Raw genomic sequence first — 15,866 nt, 5'->3', positions numbered from 1 at the left:
ACGGAGTTAATGCAATAGTGCTTAGCCTGGTCTCGGATCTGATGCTTCCACCAAAATTTAAAGTCCATGTATTCAAGAAGTTTGACGGGAATAGTTTCCCCTCAGCCCATATTACTATGTTCTATCGGAAGATGATAGGATATGGGCGAAATGACCAACCCCTGATCTACAGTTTCCAAGAGAGCATGTCCGATTCAACTATCCGGTGGTACAATCCGCTGAGTCGAACTCATATCAAGACGTGGAAAGACTTAGCCAAGTCTTTCTTGGAGTAATACAAACATATCAATGATATGAGGCCATATCGGGTTATGCTGCAGAGCCTAGAGAAGAAGCATAATGAGAGTTTCCAACAATACACACAGAGATAGAGGGATTTGGTTGTGCAAGTTCATCCACCCTTGGATGAAAAAGAAACTAGAAATTTGTTTGTACAGACCCTGAAGGCACCTTACTTCGGGCACTTGGTGGCAATCACATCGAGAAGTTTCTCAGATCTAGTTATGGCCGGTGAGATGATCGAGTTGGCCATAAAACATGAAAAATTGAGGGAGGGGACTCCAATAAAAAACCTCCCATAAAGAACAAAGAGAGAGATCAACAATGTCAACACCTACAACGCTAACAAAGGTATTACGATCTCAAGTTCAAAAACCACTGAAGATGTACCATCTGGTACTTCTAAACAAACTCAGAGAAAACCAAGGAAGGAAAGAGAAGGGGAGTAATTCGATCCCATTCCTATGACGTACAAAGAATTATACCAACAACTCTTCGACACCCACATGGTATAACCTTACCCTATGGACCCAATTAAGCCCCCTTACCCGAGATGGTATGATGAGAACGCTCACTGCGAGTACCATGGTAGTGTGCATGGGCTTTCGATTGAAAGTTGTCTCGTATTCAAGAAGCTTGTACAATGAATGCGAAACAAGAATTGGATCCATTTCAACTCTGGAACACCGAACGTCGGCCAGAATCCCTTGCCTAATCATTCAGAGACTAGAATTAATGCAATCACCACCGAGAATGGCAGAAGAGTCAAATATAGTGTTTCGGAAGTTAAAGCTCCTTTGGCTTGGGTATAGAGCCAAATGGTAAAGGCGGGGCTTCTTGTACCCCAGTCATGTGCTACAAGAAATGAAGATAGTAACCATTATTGTTACCACACCGAAGAAGGGCATGAAGTGCAAGATTGCCTAGAATTCCAATCATTAGTCCAACTCATGATGGATAGGAAAGAGCTAGAATTTTACGAAGAAGTTCAGGATTCCCTGGAAGTAGACGTTTGTGCTACCAGAGAGTCATCTAACAAAAGATTCGGTAGGGGTAGTCCTTTGACAATTACCCCTAAAAAAAGATGACAACAACAACACAAGCCAATATGGTGATCACAACACCTCGACCTTCTCAATATAAGGATAATCAACAAGTTCCATAGAAGTACGGATTCAAAGTGAACACTGCGAAAGAGTGTGTTAGCAAAGTGGGGCAGAGACTACTTGAGCCTTTCAAAGAAGATGTGATGACTATCAACGAACCTATAAAGGAGGAAGAAGCTAAAGAATTCCTCAAATTCTTGAAGTATAGCGAGTTCAGTGTTGTGGAACAGCTCCACAGCTTGCCAATGCGCACTTCAATGTTGACACTATTATTAAACTCAGAGGCACATCGGGAGGCACTGTTGAAAGTCCTGAATTAAACGTTCGTTCCATAAAACGTACCAGTCAGTAAGATGGGTCGACTAGTGAACAATATTCAAATTGATAATCTCATCTAATTTTCAGATGATGAGATTACATCCGGAGAAAGAGGCTGAACAAAGGCATTACATATCACTACGTATTGCAAGGGCTTGCACTGCCAAGTGTTTTAATCGATAATGGTTCATCCCTGAACGTGATGCCTTTAATCATATTGAAGAGGTTGCCAATAGATACCTCTCATATGAGAACTTGTCAGAACGTGGTCTAAGTATTTGACGGGACCAAGAGAGAGGTAATTGTCAAGATCGAGGTACCATTAACAATCGGACCAGCCACCTACGACGTTGAGTTTTTAGTGATGGATATCATGTCTTCTTACAACTGCCTTTTGGGAAGGCCATGGATTCATCAAGCATGTGTAGTATCGTCCACACTGCATCAAAAAGTTAAATTTGTTATTGATGGGGCCTTAGTAATCATCAATGCTGAGGAAGATATCGTGGCAAGTGTGACCACGGAGGCCCTATACATCGAAATAGACGAGAAAGCTGTAGAATGTTCATTCTGCTCCTTAGAGTTTGTAAATACCACATTCTTGGCAGAAGGATGAATGATTCCTAAACCCCGGCTTTCCAAGTGTACCAGAATGGAGATCATACAGACTTTGGGAAGAGATGCCAAAACCAGAAGAGGGTTTGGGAAGTTACTACAAGGAAAGATCCATCTAGTCCTTCCCATTTCAAAACTCGATCAATTTGGGCTTGGTTTTCAGCCCAATCATTATGAGAAGATGAGGGAAATTCAGAAGAACCGAGAAAAAAAACTAGCCCGGTTAACTGGGAGTGAATATCAATGGGAGCCCATGATATTCCCCCTCTTTACATCACATTCAAATCAGGTGGTTATGTGTTTAAGACCACCTCAAGCAGCTCTAAAAGATCTTAGCATCAATGCCATGACCACAGAAGATGTTGACAACGTAGATAGATCCATAATCTGCCCTCTATCACCTGAGTTCGTGCCTAGCAACTGGTCGGTGAAAGAACTACATGTGGTTTACAAGAGTCTTTCAGAGTAATATTCGAACTATCTCTATTTTCCTATACCCAAGGTAATAGGTGATCTTTTGTAAGGGTGAATAAACATTTTGTTTAATTTCAATAAAAGATGCATTTTTTTCTCTTTTCATGGCAAACAGTTTTCTTGTTTCATTTCTTTTGAATTCAGTTATTTTTTCATTTTCTTCATTTCAACGCTCCATTTCACATTCTTTTGAATTTAATTCTCGATTGTTCCGTGTGGGATATTTTCCTCTCACACATACACATTTCTCTTTTCCTTCAAGTCACTAGATAACGATAATGCAGGCACTGATGATCCTGATCCGGATTTGGATTTTGAATCGGCAATTTGTCTAAGGGAATTTGATGAATGCGACACTGAAGAGGAGTGCAACTTACCTACCAAATTGTTGAGAATAGTAGAAAGAGAAGAAAAACAAATACTGACACATGAGGAGAAGATTGAAATCTTGAATTTGGGCACTGACAATGATAGAAATAAGGTTAAAAATCGGCACAACTCTTTCGTCTAAAGCAAGACAAAACTTGATAGTCTTACTTAAAGAGTACAGAGATGTGTTCGGTTGGTCGTATCAAGACATGTTGGGGTTAGACACAGACATGGTAGTTAACAAACTGCCTATCAAACCAGAATGTAAACCCGTGCAACAAAAGCTGAGAAGAATGTGTCCTGAGATGCTCCTTAAAATCAAAGAAGAGGTCAATAAGCAATTCGATGTTGGTTTCCTTCAAGTGCCCAAGTATCCGGAGTGGGTGGCCAACATAGTGCCAGTTTCGAAGAAAGATGGGAAGGTTCACATGTGTGTCGATTACCGGGACCTTAACAAAGCAAGTCCCAAAGATAAATTTCCCCTGCCTCACATCGACACGTTGGTGGATAATACCGCTAGGAACACTTTCTATTCATTCATGGATGGATTCTCGGGATATAACCAGATCAAGATGCATCCTGAAAACATGGAGAATACCACATTTGTCACAATGTAGGGAATATTTTGCTACAAAGTGATGCCCTTCGATTTGAAGAATGCTGGGGTAACATATCAGAGAGCTATGGTGACCCTGTTCCATGACATGATGCAAAAAGAAATCAAGTTTTATGTTGAAGACATGATTGTCAAGGCACAAACCAAGAATGAACATGTCAGAAATCTGAGAAAGCTCTTTCAAAGATTGAGAAAGTTCCAGCTGCGACTGAACCCTAGCAAGTACACCTTCGGGGTAACATTCGGGAAGCTGTTAGGCTTCATAGTGAGCATGAAAGACATTGAGGTTGATCCCGATAAAGTTAAGGCTATCTAGAATCTGCCTCCCCCGCGAACACAAAAAGAGGTCTGAGGTTTTCTGGGTAGATTGAACTACATAGCATGGTTTATATCTCAGTTAACCGATAATTGTGACCCAATCTTCCGCCTTCTCTGAAAAAACAACTCTGGAGCTTGGGATGAAAGCTTTCAAATTGCATTCGAAAAAGTAAAGGAGTATTTGTCTCACGCTCCTATCTTGATGTCTCTCATCCCAGACAAACCTCTGTTCTTGTATCTATCCATATTCGAGAATTCAATAGGGTGTGTCCTGGGTCAACACGATGAGTCTGGAAAGAAAGAAAGAGTCATCTACTATTTGAGCAAGAAGTTCACCGATTGCGAGGTCATATATCCTCCTATTGAAAAAGTTTGTTGTGCTTTAGTCTGGGCTACAAAAAGGCTCCGAAAATACATGTTGTATCACACTACTTCGTTGATTTCCAAGTTAGATCCATTAAAGTACATGATGGGTGTACCTACTCTATCTGGAATGTTAGCCTGATGGTAGATGCTATTTTCTGAATTCGACATCGAGTATATGAGCTAGAAAGCAATAAAAGAAAGTGTCATATCGAACTTTCTGGCAAGCAGAACGGACGAAGACTATGAGCCGTTGAGCTTTGACTTCCCATATGAAGACTTGATGGCTACCACCTTAGAAGAGGCAAATACTTTAACAGACAGTTCCTGGAAAATACATTTTGATGGTGCATCAAATGCATTAGGACATGGCATCGGGGAAATTATGTTCTCCCTAGAAGGGAATCATTATCCATTCACTAGTAGGCTAAATTTCGATTGCACCAACAATATGACAGAGTATGAAGCCTGTTTCTTGGGAATTCGAGTTGCAGTGGGGCAAAATATAAAGACCTTGAGGGTATACAGAGATTCAACCTTAGTAATCTATTAGTTCCGTAGAGAATGGGAAACCAAGGATGTAAAGTTGGTAGAGTACCAGAAACTAGTACTGGATCTGCTCGAAGAGTTCAATGAAGTCACCTTCCACTATGTGCCAAGAGAAGAAAATCAAATGGATGATATTTTAGCTACCTTGGAAGCCACATTCAAGGTTGGCGGAGAGTCTGAAATGATGCCAATTGACATGCAGTCGTATGAGTACTCGGCCCATTGTTACCAAATTGAAGGAGTGAAAGACACTAAGCCTTGGTACGATGACATTCTACAATATATCAAGCATCGAAGTTATCCAGAGGAAGCCACCAAAACTGATAAAAGAACCATTAGAAGGATGACAGCTGGATATGTCCTTGACGAGGAGGTATTGTAAAAGAAAAGCCATGATCAAGTCCTATTAAAGTGCGTCGATGCTGAAGAGGCAAAAATGATAGTGGAAGAAGTACATGACGGAGTTTGTGGAACACATGCAAATGGACATATGATGTCAAGACAAATAATGAGATGCAGATATTTTTGGTCCACACTGGAAAGTGATTGCATCAACTATGCTAGAAAATGTCATAAGTGTCAGATTTACGGAGATATATTAAATGTTCCACCTCATCCACTTCATGTGATGACATCACCATGGCCTTTCTCTATGTGGGGTATGGATGTTATCGGCCAAATCCTTCCGAAGGCTTCAAATAGCCACCGTTTCATTCTTGTGGCAATTTATTATTTCACAAAATGGGTAGAGGTTGCTTCATATGCCAGTTTCACTCAATCCACTATTTGCAAGTTTCTGAAGAAAGAGATAATATTTCGGTATGGTTTACCTGAAAGGATCATTACCGATAATGCTACAAACCTGAACAACAAGATGATGAATGCTGCTTGTGAGCAATTCAACATAAAACATCACAACTCTACTTCTTACAGACAAAAGATGAACGGAGTAGTAGAAGTAGCAAATAAAAATATCAAGAAGATAATGGAAAAAACAATTGAGACTTACAAATACTGGCATGAGAAATAGCCATTTGCTTTGTTCGCTTACCAAACCTCGGTACGAACCTCGACCGGGGCAACTCCATTTTCACTAGGTTATGGAATGGAAGAAGTGTTGCCCATTGAAGTAGATATTTTGTCACTTTGGGTCTTGACAGAAGTCAAACTCGATGATGCAGAATGGGTGCAGTCCCGATATGATCAGTTGAACCTGATAGATGAAAAGAGATTGAGAGCTATTCATCATGGTCAAATCTATCAGAAACGAATAATTCGAGCACATGATAAGAATGTGCCGCCGAGAATATTCCGTGAAGGAGATCTGGTGCTAAAGATAATTTGGTCAGCCCATAAAGATTTCCGAGGAAAATGGATGCCAAATTGGGAAAGACCTTATGTCGTGAAAAAGCTCATTTCCGGAGGAGGCCTTGTCCTGGCTGAAATGAATGGACCAGAACTACCACATCCTGTCAATTTGGATGCAGTCAAGAAATACTTCGCTTAGGATGAAAACCTGAGAGGGCGTCTTAAGTCGAAGAAGAAAAAGAAAAAAAGAAAAGAACAAAAAAGAGAAAAAATGCATCCCGGCATCTGAATCTTCTACAGACTCAAAGAGTCGGATAAAGGTTGCACTCTCCAAAACGTTGTCGTATTTTCAAAGATTCCTTGACAAAGGCTATGTTCAAGGTCACCTAACGGCTTTTCAGCTCAGAAGTGCCCGTATTATCGAGATCTAAGACATTCATTTATACTTCATCATGCATTCATTTTTCAGAATGTTTGTCATGTATCATTTGTTCTTTTTTCCCTTATGAATAAATACATTATTTTCTTTAAATCTATTACCTTTGAGCATATTGGGTTGAATTTAAACTTAATGATTTATTTATTTATGCAAAAGATAATCACATATTACTGTACAAAGATTTATTGAAAAATACAGGTACTTGGAAGCCGATCAAGGCTCATGCAAATACTTGAGATGGTCGAGAAGCATTTCCCAAATCAAGGAACAAAGAATATCATATTTACACCTTTGAAGAATTCAAGATCGGGAATCAGAACTTCAAGATTCCAGACAGGCTACCAGAGATTGAGATTTCTCTCCAGAGCCCAAAATAACATATGTTGCATATGCATTTTAGGCATACCTAAGAGCATTGCATCCATAACATCACATATATGTATAACTTTGTAGGTTCTAGCTAGAGTCAATTTTAACTTCACAGCGAATGATATAAGACTTGAAGTAACACCATTTACTCGAGATTAGATTTTAACTTCACGAAGAAGGATATACAACTCAAAGACAAATAATACTTGGATTTCAACTTCACGACGAAGGATATCCAAATCAAGGCTCAACTTCACAACGAATGGGCCATCCACAATTTCAACTTCACAATGAAGGATATTGTGCCCACAAGCAGCATTGGATTTCAACATCACAACGAAGAATATCCAATTCGAAGCTCAACTTCACAGCGAAGGGGCTTCCCAGTTTCATTCAGAGCCAATTTCAACTTCACGACGAAGGATATTGGACTTGAAACAATACAACTTACACAAGATTGGATTTCAACTTCACGAAGAAGGATATCCAATTCAAGGTTCAACTTCATGACGAATGGGTCATCCACGATTTCAACTTCACGATAAAAGATATCGTGTTTATACACAAAATTGGATTTCAACTTCACGATGAAGGATATCCAATTCAAAGCTCAACTTCACAGCGAAGGGGCTTCCCAGTTTTATTCAAAGCCAATTTCAACTTCACGGCAAAGGATATTGGACTCGAAATAATACAATTTACTCAAGATTGGATTTAAACTTCATGAGGAAGGATATCCAATTCAAGGCTCAACTTCACAATGAAGGGGCCATCCATGATTTCAACTTCATGACGAAGGATATCGTGCTAACTCTAGATTGGATTTCAACTTCACGACGAAGGATATCCAATTCAAAGCTCAACTTCACAGCGAAGGGGCTTCCCAATTTTACTCAGAGCCAATTTCAACTTCCAGGCGAAGGATATTGGACTCGAAACAACGCACAAGATTGGATTTCAATTTCACGACGAATGATATCCAATTCAATGTTGAACTTCATAGCGAATGAGCCACTTTACGATTTCAACTTCACAATGAAGGATATCGTACCCCAACATATTGACCCAACTTCACGACGAAGGAGTCATCTGTAAAAAAGCAACACCGAAGTCTTTAGGATAAGTTTCACCTTCACGACGAAGTATCTTGAGCCAGAAGATGATTAATGAGCTACTGGTCAAAGCTTTGAGTTCGATTTCGACTTCACGATGAAGGATATCGTGCTTAGAAGTTTCCAGTTCAACTCAACCTCACGACGAGGGAGTCATTTTGGGATTTAATCCAAATATCGGATTTCAACTCTACGACAGAGGATATTCAATATAGACGAAAATTGTGTCCTATAATCTTTGCCCTCCCGTTACACGACTATGGGTAAAGAGGGGCAGCTGTGGATACCAATTTTTAACCTTACATATTATATATATATGTTTTTTTTAAATAATAATAAATATTTTTTCTTCTACAGGCTTAATAAACAGTTACAAAACAGCTGCTCTGACAGTGGCCCGAGCCCAGCAACCCAGCTGTACGTAACCCACTTGGAGCAGCGACCCAAACTCGAGTTCAGGACCCGCGAACCATACCCGAACTAGCCCCACGACCTGTAGAAGATTAGGGTTTCTAGAAACCCTAACCCTATCTCATCTAACCACATCTCCAAGCCCCCGTCGAAGACCTTTTATGTATCACGCCTCCTCACGCAACGCGCAGCCATCGTCGGAAATCTCGGCACCCATCAACAACCAACGCAACAACCAAGTTAGAGTTTTAATAGGAATCAAATACTTAGAAAATCCTAGGCTATAAATAAGATGTAATCACCTTTTTTACACACACAATACACACAAGAGATTATCGAGAGAAACTACGAGGAAATCAAGAGCAAAAAATATGCAAATTTTGAAAGTTTATTCGAAATAAAAGTACTTTTTTGTTCCTTCTCGCGTGTTATTCGACTTGCAAGTGGCTCTTTTTGGTTTGGTCTCGTTGTTTTGATTCGAAAAACATAAAATAAAACCATTTTTGGTTGATGAACGGGAAGGTGTTTTCGAGATCTATCTTTTTAGATATAGCAATCCCGAGGCCCACATGAGGAAGAGAAATTGGTTTTCAAATAGAGGAAGAAATGAGCTCTTTAAAAATACAATCTTTTTAGATTACCACCGCCTATGATCGTAGCAGGCACCGATTTACGGTGGCTGACTAGGCGGTAGCCACCGTTTTCTGGAAACGAGCGGCGGTAGTTCATCTTTGGGTTGAACAATTGAGAGAGTTTGAAAAATATAATTTATTTATTTTATTTTTATTTTTATTCTCTACTTTTATCTTTTTATCTCCCTTATATTTGTTTTATTTATTTATTTGCATTTTTTAGTTGTTTGTTATGTATATATTATTATTATTCATCTTTATCTTTACTTTATTATTTTATTTATTTCATTCGTTTTTTACTTTCTCTATTATTTATTTTCATTTTTTATCTAACACATCTCTTAACTTTTAAAGGGTGTATTTTTAATCAATCATAGGTAAGTTTTGGATCGTATTTTTACCTTTTAATTTAAACTTTCATTTTCTTAATTAAATACAACTGGAAATTACGTAGTACCGAAAGGGCAGTTCAAGGGTGTTAACCCTTCCTTGATTGTAACCGACTCCCGAATCTGACACATCTTTGGAAAGATATAGATAAGGTAAGGAATAAGGTATCCGATCAACCCATTTTCTTCAAAATAAATTATCGGTGGCGGCTCCAGTCCATTTTATTCAAGTCGAAACCCAATTTTGGGCCCACCCGAAAGACGGTTCCGACTGCTTGGTGACTCTGCTGGGGACATGTAAGTGAGTCAGGCTAAGGTAATTTCCAGTTGTCTTTTTAATGGAAATGGTAAGTTTAAATTTTAAGGCAACATTTCGATCCTTAGTACTTAATTTTGATTATCTTCTCAAATAAGTAGTTGAACTAATGATTTCTCTCAATGATTTCAGCTCGACAAACTTGTTTTTCACTTAAGGCTCTAAACCCGAGCTCCGAACCCATTTTTTAAGTGGGGGTGAAAGCGACGCTCTCGTGAGAATTTATTTTCCGTATGGGCATAAGGGAATGTGTCATCTCAAATTTAACTTAGTCCACACAAGCTTGTAATGGGCTTAGGACTAAGGGTCTGGCAGGCCCAAGGAGGCACCGGCAAGGAGAACTTGGGTTCCGTTTTTTTGAACCTAAATCGGGAGACTACGGAGAAATAGAGCCTACCCCGAAACCCTATTTCAAGCCCTAGGACATTTTTACCCTAACCATGTAGTTTACTTTTTTTCTTATTTACTTCTTTAATTTCATTATTATTATTATTATTCTTTTTACTAACTTTTTGCTTTTGTATTTGTTTTTTAGCATTTTCATCATAAAAGAGGCTATTGATCCCTAAAAAGAGTTTGTTACACCCAAATAATCTGAATTAATGGACAAAGGTATTGTAATACAAGAGATAAAAAACGACGAGGTACGCATATGGTCTGAGAAGACTCAGAAAAAGAAGGAAGACAGTCTTCAGGGAAGCTTTGTGTCAGAACTGGTCAGCTATGCCTCTGTCAGCCTGAAGCAAAACGACGTCCAAGAGCTACGAAGTATTTGGGATAGTTGGAAGGGTGACCGAAAGTAGAAGTTCAGCCAGCGGTATGGTAATATCGCACTCCTACTCCATGTCAAGATAGACGAGCCCTTGATCAGAGCCTTGATTCAATTCTGGAATTCAGGGTACAACTGCTTCACTTTTAACTGGGAGGACATGGTGCTTACGATTGAAAAATATACTACACTGCTACACTACGAAAGCATCAGACTGGAGCGAGCCTATATCAAGCATATAAAACTTAAATTAGATATTGATATCCTCTACTTTATATTAATACTCCTTACTTTAATAGTTAAAAGTTTGAATTTCAAAACGAATGAGTGGGCTTATAAAAAGTCTAATTGCACTATTATTGTGGACACCAATTTTAACCTTACATAATATATATATATATATATTATATGTTTTTTTTTTAAATAATAATAAATGTTTTTCTTCTACAGGCTTAATAAACAGTTACAAAGCAGTAGGTCTAACATTGGTCCGAGCCCAGCAACCCAGTTGTACGTAACCCACTTGGAGCAGCGACCCAAACTCGGGTTCAGGACCCGCGAACCATACTCGAACTAGCCCCACGACCTGTAGAAGATTAGGGTTTCTAGAAACCCTAACCCTATCTCGTCCAACCGCATCTCCAAGCCCCCATCGAAGACCCCTTGTGTATCACTCCTCCTCACACCACACGCAGCCATCGCTGGAAATCTCAGCGCCCATCAACAACCAAGTCAACAACCAAGTTAGAGTTTTAATAGGAATCAAATACTTAGCAAATCCTAGGCTATAAATAAGATGTAATCACCTTTTTTTACACACAATACACGCAAGAGATTATCGAGAGAAACTACGATGAAATCAAGAGCAAAACATCTGTAAATTTCGAAAGTTTATTCAAAATAAAATGTACCATTTTTTGTTCTTTCTCGCGTGCTATTCAACTTGCATGTGGCTCTTTTTGGTTTGGTCTCGTTGTTTTGATTCGAAAAACACAAAATAAAACCATTTTTGGCCGATGAACGGGAAGGTTTTTTCGAGATCTATCTTGTTAGATCTAACAATCCCGAGGCCCATTCTGAGGAAGAGAACTTGGTTTTCGGATAAAGGAAGAAAGTAGCACTTTAAAAATACAATCTTTTTGGTGGATCACCGTCGATGACCGCGCAACCGGCGAGGAGGCGGCCACCGTTTTCTGGAAACGAGCGGCGACAGTTCATCTTTATGATGAACAATTGAGGGAGTTTGAAAAATAAGGGGGGTCTCGGTTTTCAAGTGAGAATAATGAGAAAGTTAAAAAAATTAACTTTTATAGTGCACCCATGGACCCCATCCGACCCGTACCGCCTACGACCCGTGTGTTGTTTTTTAGATTAAAGGGGTAAACTATTTTTTGGTCCTCCTTATTTCCTACATGTTTTATTTTGCCCCAACATTTGATTTTTACATCAATTTCTCTTATAATTCGACCATTTAGTTTTGTTTTATTCCAATTTAATCCTTATTATATATATATATGTTTAATTATATTTTTTATTTTATTTTCTTTATTTTTGGTTCTCTATTTATTTATATTATATTACTATTTATTATTATTATTATTATATTTTACTCTTTTTTTCATATATTTTTACTTTTTTATATTTTATTTATTTATTTATTTTATTTTTATTTTTAGTCTCTACTTTTATCTTTTTATCTCCCTTATATTTGTTTTATTTATTTATTTATTTGCATTTTTTAATTGTTTGTTATGTATATATTATTATTATTCATTTTATCTTTACTTTATTATTTTCTTTATTTCATTCGTTTTTTACTTTCTCTATTATTTATTTTCGTTTTTTTTATCTAACACATCTCTTGATTTTTAAAGGGTATATTTTCAATCAATCATAGGTAAGTTTTGGACTGTATTTTTACCTTTTAATTTAAACTTTCATTTTTTTTTAATTAAAGACAACTGAAAATTACGTAGTACCGAAAGGACAGTTCAAAGGTGGTAACCCTTCCTTGACTGTAACCGACTCCCGAATCCGACACATCTTTAGAAAGACGCAAATCAGGTAAGAAATAAGGTATCCGATCAACCCATTTGCTTCAAAATAAATGATCGGTGGCGACTCCAGTCCATTTTATTCAAGTCGAAAACCAATTCCGGGCCCACCCGAAAGACGGTTCCGACAATTATGTTTCAAAACATAGAGGTGGGAAATTACAAACATACCCCTAATTATCGTAATCGTAAGTGAGTAAAAATTAGAAGTGTGTAAGCGATTCCCAAGCCTTGTGAAAAGTGTGAAAATGGAATGATAACTCTGAAGTCATAAATTTCTAACGATTAATGTACCTAATTTAATATGTTCTAAATGTGAGAACGAACCACAATTTGAAATGAGAGAAATTGTGTGTGAGGCTTACAAGTCTAAATGTATATTGTATTGTTTATGCATTTATAATCAGATGCTATGTGAAATCATACAATCTCATCTCGAGGTTCCAATGAATATTATTATTGAGGCTATGTAAATTTGAGTTTACATCACAATGTCGATGTTATGTGAGACCGAGAAATCATATATACTCATGTGATAAGAACCATTATCGATATTATGTGATACCAAAATTCTCTAGTTAATATATGTCATTATGTTAAAATGTGCATATTATTAATAATAAGTAATATTGTTTTGATTTTTAATATTAATAAAATATTTTATTATTATTTTCATTAAATATTATATTTAAAATATATTAATTAATAATATATTTATTAAAATAATAACTATTATAAAATTATATTAGTATTTTAAGTATATTAAAATTATAACATCAGTTTTTTAATATAATATACTCAATTAATATAATATTTAAAATATATTTATAAATAAAAATATTCTATAATTTTAAATATTATAATAAATACACAATTATATTAAAATATTATAATAATATTATTTTAATAATATATAATAAATTATTAATATAATTAATATGATTTATTATTTTCAAAAAATAATATATTGATTATTCATATATTTTACGTCTTTAATACTAATCGAATATTTTGGTATTATTCTAATAAAATATTAATTATTAAAATTATCAATAATAAAATATTATAATTTTATACCATTAAAATATATTCAATTATATTAAAATAACTTTTTTTAATTTCATATTTAAAGTGTAGTTTAGAAAATTGATGTAAGTTTTCTCAATAAATCAATACTTATTTACATGACGGTAAAATACTTCTTATTTTTTTAAAAGAATAAATATAAAATAACCTAAAATTATTTAAAATTTTAAATATAAATTTTTTAAAATATATAATTTATTTTACAAATTTTATTATAAAATCTATTTTTAATGAAATAAACTGATCCTAAAATTAAAAAAAAAGGAAAATAATAACATAAAATTAGGCCCAATAGGAAGAGCTGAAACTTAAACACTCCGGCCCAAACAGACTAATAGACCCATTTTCAATTATTCATTACTTCAACCCATTACAATTCCCTTGTCCCAAAACGCAGGCGTTTCAGTTTAGGGCTTCTCGTATTCCTCTTTCTTGTATAAATAAGCAGGCAAGCGCGATCATTAGCCACCTTCCTCTTCTATCTGCATTCCAATATTATGGTTTCTTCTGTTCCCCCTACTTGCTTTCTAATCGAGATTGTGGTTTCTCTCTCTACATAAATGCTATTCTTTTTTTATTATTTCGTATTATTCGACGATCATTTGATGAGAAAAGAAAACTGCAACAATAATATCGGATATAACTCCATGATTACTTGTATTTAAGTCTCTGATGATCGTTCTTTTCATGTTTTCTTTTCAAAATTCTCATTTTCTCTTGAAATGTTCTTCGGATTTGGAGATATGAAGAGCTTCTAATTGGTCCGTGTTTCTGATTTAACTTTGACCGACATTCATTACACCAAACTATGATCTCAAATCTTATTGCAGGTTTACTAAGTTTCTTCAAAAGATGTTTTTTTATTTGCGATATTTTGGAAGTAATGGAACTAGCTCTAAGATTATTTAGCCTAATATGGGCAATATAAGCTATTCCGATCTTTAGAAGAAATGAGCAGACGACTCTGTGACAATGAATGAGAGCTAATTTTTTACTCTTTATTTTGTTTTTTAATACTTTTTTATTGTGTAATTGTTTTCATATGCTTCTGCTGTGATGAATTATGAATAAAATTCACATGTCAGACTTCAGAGGTTTGTTTAAAAATCTATGAGAAGAATATTCATGTTTTCTGAGCAGAGGTTTGATTTATTATTGATTAAGAAAAATCTTCTTCCCTTTTCTAGGTTGGTAATGGCCATGGGAGCTGCCTGTTAAGTTTCTCCCTTTTTTAAATCTGTTGTGACAGTGTGGTCGTTAGTGGCGGCCTTAAAACAGAAACAAATTTACTTCCAACTTCTAAAAGATCGAATAATCTTTCTACCAAACCCTCTGGTGACCACTTGGAGCTTCTTTTTTAACATTTGTGTTAATCCCAAAAATTCTACAAGATATGCCTCCTAGACAATAGTCACTCCATCACGGAAATAGATACCCTGTAGCTGAAATGATATGATCCAAATATTTCATTAGTCTTAGTAACAGTTGGTTGGTTTGAACTGTATGCAAGGCCATTTTTAAATGTTCACATGGTCCTCCATAGCCACACTATAATATCATCATAAAAGACTAAATCAAATTTTATAAGTTAGGGGTTAAATATTTAATTTATCAGAGACTAAAATGTAGCAGGGTATTGGTAAAATCAAAGGGCATTAAGTTCATCCAACAGATAAAATTTAGAAAAATTAACTGCTTTATTAAGTTCATCTAACAGATACCCATCATAGGAATGTGATACTTATTTTTGACTGTCATGTTGATATAATCCACTCAAAAAAATCTGCGTACTATCTTTTTTTATATAAATAGACGAGGGAAAGCAGAATGACTTTAGCTTGCCTGAATAATTGAAGAAGATAACATGCTAGCAATTTGATTTTCTACCTTCTCAACCTTTTGATGGTGAGTAAATTTGTAAGGTCTTGGATTCGGAAGAACCTGGTTTAAGGGTTAGCATGGTCATGGGTTTTG

At 36.2% G+C, this 15,866-nt stretch overlaps 3 non-coding genes across 3 annotated transcripts; all 3 read left to right on the top strand.

The window, feature by feature from the left end:
- The first annotated feature begins 14,488 nt into the window (after positions 1 to 14,488).
- LOC120172096 lies at positions 14,489 to 14,570 on the top strand. Its single transcript, XR_005520933.1, has one exon. It is a non-coding gene; the product is annotated as a small nucleolar RNA Z199 (small nucleolar RNA).
- A 213-nt stretch (positions 14,571 to 14,783) lies between these two features.
- On the top strand, positions 14,784 to 14,877 carry LOC120172097. The gene has a single exon (XR_005520934.1). It is a non-coding gene; the product is annotated as a small nucleolar RNA U54 (small nucleolar RNA).
- Positions 14,878 to 14,937: 60 nt separating this feature from the next.
- On the top strand, positions 14,938 to 15,035 carry LOC120172098. Its single transcript, XR_005520935.1, has one exon. It is a non-coding gene; the product is annotated as a small nucleolar RNA R64/Z200 family (small nucleolar RNA).
- The last annotated feature ends 831 nt before the right edge of the window (positions 15,036 to 15,866 follow it).

The sequence above is a fragment of the Hibiscus syriacus genome, unplaced genomic scaffold, assembly GCF_006381635.1.
Source record: "Hibiscus syriacus cultivar Baekdansim isolate YM2019G1 unplaced genomic scaffold, ASM638163v2 tig00111841_pilon, whole genome shotgun sequence".
Classification (NCBI taxonomy): domain Eukaryota; kingdom Viridiplantae; phylum Streptophyta; class Magnoliopsida; order Malvales; family Malvaceae; genus Hibiscus; species Hibiscus syriacus.
The sequence above is the reverse complement of the archived record's forward strand: the minus strand, read 5'-3'. Positions and strand labels throughout refer to the sequence as shown.